General features: G+C 36.5%; 1 protein-coding gene and 1 long non-coding RNA gene across 2 annotated transcripts in view; one reads left to right on the plus strand and one right to left on the minus strand.

Annotated features, from left to right (window-relative positions):
* Nucleotides 1-8,178, minus strand: part of LOC106882348 (integral membrane protein GPR137B) — a 53,066-nt gene extending 44,888 nt beyond the window's left edge. Inside the window, exon 1 of the mRNA XM_052968515.1 lies at nucleotides 7,448-8,178. The gene's annotated coding sequence lies outside the window, so the exon portion shown is untranslated. The remainder of the gene's footprint in view (nucleotides 1-7,447) is intronic.
* On the plus strand, nucleotides 6,178-7,644 carry LOC128248085 (uncharacterized). Its single transcript, XR_008264334.1, has 2 exons — nucleotides 6,178-6,544; nucleotides 6,962-7,644. It is a non-coding gene; the product is annotated as an uncharacterized LOC128248085 (long non-coding RNA).
* Nucleotides 8,179-8,407: the final 229 nt, after the last annotated feature.

Raw genomic sequence — 8,407 nt, forward strand, 5'->3', positions numbered from 1 at the left:
TTCTTCTGAGCCTGTGCCAAGATTTGTAACCAATATCTAATATATGCAGGTTTGGCTTTGTGGTTAAGAGGTGATTCAGTCCCATTGCGTTGCACCTTGAGCAAGTGTCTAGTTCTATAGTCTCGGGGCGAGTGAATTTAGCAGACGGAAACTTTGTAGAAACCTGTCTTGTTTTATATATGTGTGTATATATATATATATATATACACACACACACACACACACACACACACACACACACATACATACATACATACATACATACATATATATATATATATATATATATATAGACATAGATATGTCTGTGTGTGTGTTTGTATGTCACTCCACTGCTTGACAACCGGTGCTGGTTTGTTTACGTCACTGTAACTTAGCAGTTCAGTTCAATGGACCGATAAAATAAGTACAAGACAAAGTCAGTACTGGCGTCAATTTATTCGAGTAACTCTACATGCGATGCTCCAACATGACAACAGGTCAATGACAAAAGCATATAAAACTTAATGAATATGTAATAGAGCAGGAGATTAGGAAGAATGAAAGGAAAGACAAATCCCTTGGCTGGCTTTCATTCGGAGTTGAAATCCTGCCGATATCGATTTCTAGTTTCTTTGTTCGGCGTTCGATCAAATAATGGACCAATTAAGTACTTGGGGAAGTCGATCTAATTGACTATACCTCCCCGCCCATGTTTGAACTCTTGAGTCGATATTAGAAGTCAATATTCTAAATGTAAAGAAGGCAGTGAGCTGGCAGAGTGGTCAGCGCACCGGACGAAATGCCGTTCATCTTTTCAGGGTCGATAAAATAAGTACCATTTGATCACTGTGGACGATGTAATCGACTTACCTCCACTCCCGGATTAGTTGGCCTTGTGGCAAATTTTGAAACCAATATTTCAAATGCAAACCATCACCATCGAAATTCCCTTCACCATCACATGAATATTCGAAACGACTGTATTTGTTTTAGAGTTACCATTCCATTCTAGTGAGAACATCTTTACAGTTTCAGAATGTTTGCCATGAAAAATATTAAAAAAAAAAGGGTGAACATAATTGATCCACGTTCTTTCTTGTTTTGTTTGATGATTGTTTTAAAGACTTTTTTAATCGTGATGGGGACATTTCTGCAGACAAATTTACTTTAAACAACTGCATGAAGAGAGAAAAAGGAATTTTGCTGGAATATGTTTTCAAAGTAATAGTTTCGGTGTCTCTTAGTGTGATATTGAATTTTCAATTTAATATCATTCTAAATCGTTTAAAGAACTGCATTGAAATGTTGAAGCCACGTACACTTGAACCTCTTTTTTAAAGCTGCTCTTCAAATATCCTTTCTCTTAGCAGTGACGTCGATGTCCTCTTCAGTTCACAAGTAGTGTCATATTTTGTGCCCAAAGGCAAACCAATCGCGTAAATATGGACCAAGCGACATGCTTTTCTAAAAGTTGTAAATTAACACAAAGCTGCTCTTTTTTTTTTAATACGGCCGATATAATGAACAATTGATTGGTTTTGCTTGAGAAATAAATTGAAAATATAATTGCTTTATTTTTTCATCCTGCTAGATTTTACAGCTTATTTTTTAACGTTTATAAATTGAGAAAGAAATTTCTACCTTTGATTTAAAAATAGTCATTTTTAATGACTACATCTCTGATAATACTATCAACAGCAGGTGCCGTTTCAAAGCGATAAGTGTAGAGTTGGTAATCCAGTTTCAATCTCTTGCTAAGCTATAGTTCAGTTTAGTTATGCCGTTCATACTCTTAAAAGAGTATAGCATTCATACACTCTCATCCCCACTGTTCGACAGAAACACTAATTACATATCAAATCAGTTTTAAAGATGACATCATAAACTTGCTGCTGCCCAACAATTTCATCAACGTAGCCAATGCTGATAAGAGATTAAGAGAGATGATGAACGAAATACAATGAGTGAGTATTAGCGTAGACAACAGAGAGACGGTTTAGTTGATTTACAGTATGAAATTCAACAAGCTGCCATGATAGAGGGATCCAAATCTATTTGAGATCGCTTTAGTTTATCATCCCACGACGGTCTCTCAGAGGAAAATCTGGGGTCCGAGATAACTCGTGTGTCTTTGCTGGTACCAATAAATGTTTAATAGCTTGTAGGATATCAACAAGTTTGGTTACTGTGAAGAATAAAACAAACAAACAAAAAAACTACAGTATTTCAGGCGTATACTTTTCGATCGACATACTGGTAAATTAATGTGCTTTATTTCTCCGTCAAAAGACATCTCTCCAAATGTGAGACTTTTTCTCAAAACAACAAAACTTATTGACAAAATATCTTAAGTTCTATAAAATAAGAATTGATAATATAGTAATATATATATACTCAAATGATAATACGGCTCAGTGCTTTAAAAAAATCCCATATTATTTGTTTCTAGCCTAAATTTATCCTTTTCAGATAATCACAACAATCGGTAGATTCTTACACCCCACACACGTATATGTATTTTAGTTGTGAGTAGTGCAATATTTAGTTCTTGACACAACTACTCTATAACCCAGTTTTGCTATTCATTTATTTATTCATATTTTGAAATATAAAACAAGTAGCATTTGCTTCATGCGAGAAATGCTGAAACTACTTAGGTCTCTTAAGTAGAAGGCTAGAAAAAGTACGGGAGTCGCTTCTTGAACTCACTCTATTCTAGTCAAATAGTAGTAGTGCGTCTCGTGTTTCCGAGCTTGCAATCCAGTTCGTTTTCCTTGATGTTTGAACCGCAGATGGTTCCAAAACCCAAGAGTTGCATGAAACATACGGGGGGCATTGTGGACAAGGGAGAGAAAGGGCTGGTTTGGGGAGGAGAAGGCGCTGCTTTCTCTCCCGTCTCTTGAGTTCAGCTCTTGCGACTCGAGCTTTCTCGAAGTCAGCAGAACCCGTTTTGATGGCGTGTCTCCAGAGGGATCTGTTTGCCGAGATATCTTCCCAGTGTGCGGGGTCGATGTTGGTGCTTTTCAGGGTTGATGAGTTGGTCCTTGTACCGCCTCAAGGGGGCTCCACGAGGACGTTTTCCTTCAGACAGTTCACCGTAGAGACAGATTTTGGGAAGGCGATGTTCATTCATTCGACGGCCGTGACCTGATCATCGGAGACAATGTTCAATGATCAAGGCTTCGATGCACAAAAGATCTGATCTTTCAAGCACAGAATTGTTGGTGATGCGATCTTCCCAGTTGATGTTCAGGATAGAGCGAAGTTTGGATTGACGGAAGCGCTCTAGTTTCTTCATGTCCTCACGGTAAACAGTCCAGGTTTCACACCCGTATAGCAGAGTTGATACGACAACAACCCGATAGACCATGAGCTTCGTTTTGAATGTCAGATTCTTGTTGAAAAAGACCCTGGTTTTGAGACGACCAAAAGATGCATGACCTGATTGGATGCGCTGTTCGATATCCTTACTAGATCCTGCAGTGGGTGACAGAAAACTTCCAAGATAGCAGAAATCCTCGACAACCTCGATTGGTTGTTGATGGTGATGTTTTCAACATCTCACGTTTCCGATCAAGACGTTACCGTCGGGAGAACAAGACCACTGAGCTTCAATACGCTGATAACACAGCCCCAGCATCAACTGCAGAAGACCTTCAAACCTCAACAAACAACTTCAGCAGAGCTTATCAAACTTTCAGCCTGAAAGTGAACATCGGCAAAACCAAAATGCTCGCTCAACCAGCTCCTCGTACCAACCTTGACAGTCAAATAGAAACAACACGTAAAGATTCTGGAAATACCAATTCAGCAGCCATCTTTTCTAAATAGTTATAGAGAGAAATATTTGTATTGTTGCTATTATGTTAAACTGTTGTTCGTCCAAATTTAGCCAAATGTGTTTTTTTCAATATTTATTATTGCTTGTAATAGCCGGTTCTTTCGGTAAAACTATCGTATCTCCAGCAGTTTCAGATACCAAGATATCAGAAATTGTCAGAGTGTAGTACAACGATTTTGTTATGGAATGGTGAAACTATGTTTTCGTTTTCTGAAAAAGCAACGTTCTGGACTTACGACACTTTGCATAATACATGATATATATTTAGTCTAGCTGTGAAAATGGTTCCACGAGGGCCTTTTTCATAGTTTGGCGAAAATGGTCCCACGAGGGTCTTTTTCATAGTTTGATAGAGGATTGACGAGAGTGGTTGCGTTATTTCGTAACATATCAACATTTGCTCACCTCAACCCAATCTATCGAAAATACCGTCGTGGAGTCGCCTAATTCCAGAGCAAAATTGAATATGAGTACACAAACACACACACACCCATATTTTTTTAGTTGTTTCAGATATTTGACTGCGGCCTTGCTGGAGCACTGCCTTTAGTCGAACAAATCGACCCCAGGACGCCGGGCAAAATGCTAAGCAGCATTTCGTCCGTCTTTATGTTCTGAGTTCAAATTCCACCGAGATCGACTTTGCCTTTCATCCTTGGGGCTCGATAAAATAAATAGCAGTTGAACACTGGGGTCCCTCTCTCAAAATTACTGGCCTTGTGTCCAAACTTGAAAGCAATATATCTGAACTAAAATTACATCCTACTTAGAAGGTTTATTTGGAATTCACTTAAATCATCGACAACTTTTTAGTGCATCTATAGGATTTTATTTATTTCAAGGAAGAGAAACTGCATTACATCATTGAAACAGTCACCTCATTGGATACTTCAGGCGGAAAATCTTTCCCAATGAGTTCACCTTGAATCCCCTTATTCTTAAAATTACGAATTCGATGTATGTCATTAAAGTGATATCTGCTCAAATAAACCATCAGAACAAGAAAGTTTATAGAAGTAGTTTCACATTTTGCTCCCTTTTTGTTTACCGAAATGATTTTAGCTTAAGCAAATGAAAAGGGTTTTAACCATTGTACTCTCGTGGGGGTTAATAACAACTCTCCATCCTGTTACAAGACCCATGTCTAATTATACACTCTATTGAAACTAATTAATCACGAAGTGGGTAACTACTGGAAATTTAATAGAGGAATTTGTATGGAATAACATTACATTAAGGAGTGGAACTGAAGATTTTTGTAAATGAATTTTGTATAAACTTATTTAGGCTGTTGCAGGACTTTTTGAGTCAGTTCAAATAATAAACTTACGTTTCAACCAAAGCAATTGGAAGAAAATGAAACACACAGACACCTCATCGACGACCACATTAGTAGACAAAACAGGGGATCCTTGTAAGAAAGAGCTTTTTGTTTAATTATTTTCTTCTCGTATTCACTAAAAATTCAGTTTTTTCAAAATCAAACAAACAGAGTATCTTAGAACAGAAAATAATTAGTATTGATCAAATATAGTTTGAGAATTATAGGTTTTAAAATTTTGCTCGCCAACAAATGTTATGAAGATCTGTTCTATGTTTGAAAACCCAATCTCTAATTTCACCGATATAATCCCAGACCTGTTATACTTCTGAAAAGGATAAGAGACGTCTAAGTCATTCACGTGCAACTTAGTTTTTTAGTTTGCTTTAGCAATCACGGCTAAGGCCATGATGGAGCATCGCCCTAAGGCAACATTATTTTCAAAGTATATAAAGTAAGGGGCTAGAACTGGAATTAATATCTTCGAAAACTACTAAAAATCAAAAACTCTTTCGTAAATTGACATTTAGTTTTACTTGGTTTAAAAGTGGCACTCTATCGGTTACAATGACGAGTGTTCCAGTTGATCAGCTCAACGGAACAGCCTGCTCGTGAGATTAACGTGCAAGAGCATTAAGCACTCCACAAACAGGCGTACCTTCTCATAGTTCTCAGTGAGTTTCAGCGAAACAAAATTTGACCAGGCTGACGCTTTAAAATACAGGTACAGCTCATTTTTGCCAGCTGAGTGACCAGGAGAAACTTAAAATAAGCACCTTGCTCAAGGACACAACACGCCGCCGAGTATCGAACTCAAAACCTTACTATTGTGAACCGAATGCCTTAACGACTAAGCCACGCGCCTTCACTTTACTTAGTTTACTACGTTAGGAAATCAATACAATAATGTATTTCTTACTTTAATCCTTGATAATGCGTCCTGATTAACCCCATGATAAAATCGCCATCCTTACGCAAATCAATCGCATTCATCCACATGACACTTGCTGTTACAAAAGCAACTACAATACGATATAAATATTTTTGTTAACAATTACACTAGTTTTTTTTCATTCAATTGTTTTTTCCGCCTGTATAAATATCTCTCAGTATTATACAAACAGTTGGCATACTATGAAAAACTCGTGACGGTGCGCTGTTGTTTTGACAATTGTAAAGTACACGGAGAAATGATCACAACACTACTAGCTTATCAGTAAAGTAAAATGCTAGTACTACAGTTAAATAATTGACTATAAAATCCCTACCGAAAAGAAATTGAGGACTTGTGTCTATGTGGAAATTAATATCACTATCATTTCAGAAAGTGGTTGATGAACAAAATGCCTTATTGTATTTAGCTGGGTGAACTTTAGGTTCTATGTTCAAATCACCCCAAGGTATTCTTTTTTTTTTTTGCATGTCAACATTCTGGGGTCAACAAAAATAAAGTATTCATCAAGTATTAGCGTTTTGTTCTACTGTTATAAATCGTTGCCACCACTATAATCCCTCCCACCCCACTTCCTGAACACCACCAAAAGCATCTTTTAAGCACTTGGTAAGGTTTTCATACACACCTAGAAACAAATGTACTTTAGACAGAAAGTAAAATTAATCATTATTTTTTGTTCAGACTTTAGTTTATAGAGGAAGCTAAATTATACCTTTAAAGTAAATTTCGGTATATTTAAGCGTTCCCACTGAAACAGGAGACGCATGTTCAATTCACTGTACAGTTATTCTTGTTGATATGGATTAAAGAGCTTCAGCATTGATAATATAAACGAAATACATTTTTCTTTTCAATATTTCAGATCTTTGCAGCTTCTCAGAAATCAACATTATGGTATCAAGGTAACGCAAAAGCTCAAACTATCACACGGTGATTACTATTTTCTTTAAGTTGGTGCGATACTTTTATAGCAGCTGAATGAGTTTCTCTGAAGGGGAATTAGTATCAAGGAAGGAAAACGATCGATCGGTTGAAAACCCTGATCAGTCCATCCTGAACAGGATTTTTTTTTCTTTTAATGGGGGTGGGGTGATCTGGAAGAAGAGACTCTGCCAAGGCTTCCTCAGACCTTCGAAATCAACAGTTCCATTCTTGTACCACACTGTTTAATGAATTTAGAAATAGGAAGAAATTTCCGTGTTCACGTATTATTTAAAGATGTAGAAAGAAATTATCATAGCAAAATAATAAAAGAATTTTTTTCATATTACTGTTAACCGACTCGCACACATTTACCCAAGGGAAAAATCAGCTGTTGTATATCGAATGGATCAAGTAAAGAACTTACCTTGAATTTATGCTATTTTCTTAAAATCGGAGCTTGTAACCTGTCAGTCACGTTAGGCCTTAGAAGGAAGTAGAGACATGGACCAAAATAGTATTCCTCCATGGCTGTTTGATGGCAATAATACTGCATTTGTGATTTTCCATCAAACAAACTATAAAGTTACAAACTGTAAAGTAAAAATAAAAACCGAAAAAAAATCCTGGCTGTTGACGCGTATTAGTGTTGTATTTTTATCTCCGTCTGTGAAACAATCACCCATAAAAATATTGATAAGCGAGGCTAATGACAAAGTATATATTTTTCACTCTCTCTTACTATGTCTTCCTCATCCGGCCGAGAGAAAGAGAGAGTGAACGAGATAGAAACTGTTTGTTATGTCCTGCACTTAGCACGTCCTAATTTCAGTGCTTGTCGCTAGCTGGTTGTGTTCGCAATAGGATAGAATGACATGTATTATATTACTGATTTCTCACTCTCATTCACTCCTCATTTTGTATACAAGGCGACTAATTTAACAATTCAACTCTGTGAGAAATGAACTCTGTCTCTCAGAACAATAAATATGTCTATATGATCAAAATACAGTTTATACTAATTTCAATTTCATTATTATACGTTTTTGTTTGTGTTAAATAATAATAATAATAAAGTACTTCAAAATGTGACCTTCAAAACTATGAATAGGAATCGTAACAAATCTATTTCTCTAATTGTTTTCTTTTAAAGAGATTTTAGTATCCTGGTTAAGGGGCGTTGTGTCACATACCGATATAAACATAGAACTCAGTTTTGTCAAATCTATTTCTATTGGTCAGGAAATAGTTTTTGTTTGTTGTTTCTATTCCTCTTTTATCTTGTCTGTCTTCCTTGTTAAAGTATCTATACTATAAAAAGTAAACAGATCTGAATATTTCAAGTAGAGGAACACACAAAAAGTAGGCGATAAAAAATAGGAGGAGG

The sequence above is a fragment of the Octopus bimaculoides genome, chromosome 6 (genome assembly GCF_001194135.2).
Source record: "Octopus bimaculoides isolate UCB-OBI-ISO-001 chromosome 6, ASM119413v2, whole genome shotgun sequence".
NCBI classification, from domain to species: domain Eukaryota; kingdom Metazoa; phylum Mollusca; class Cephalopoda; order Octopoda; family Octopodidae; genus Octopus; species Octopus bimaculoides.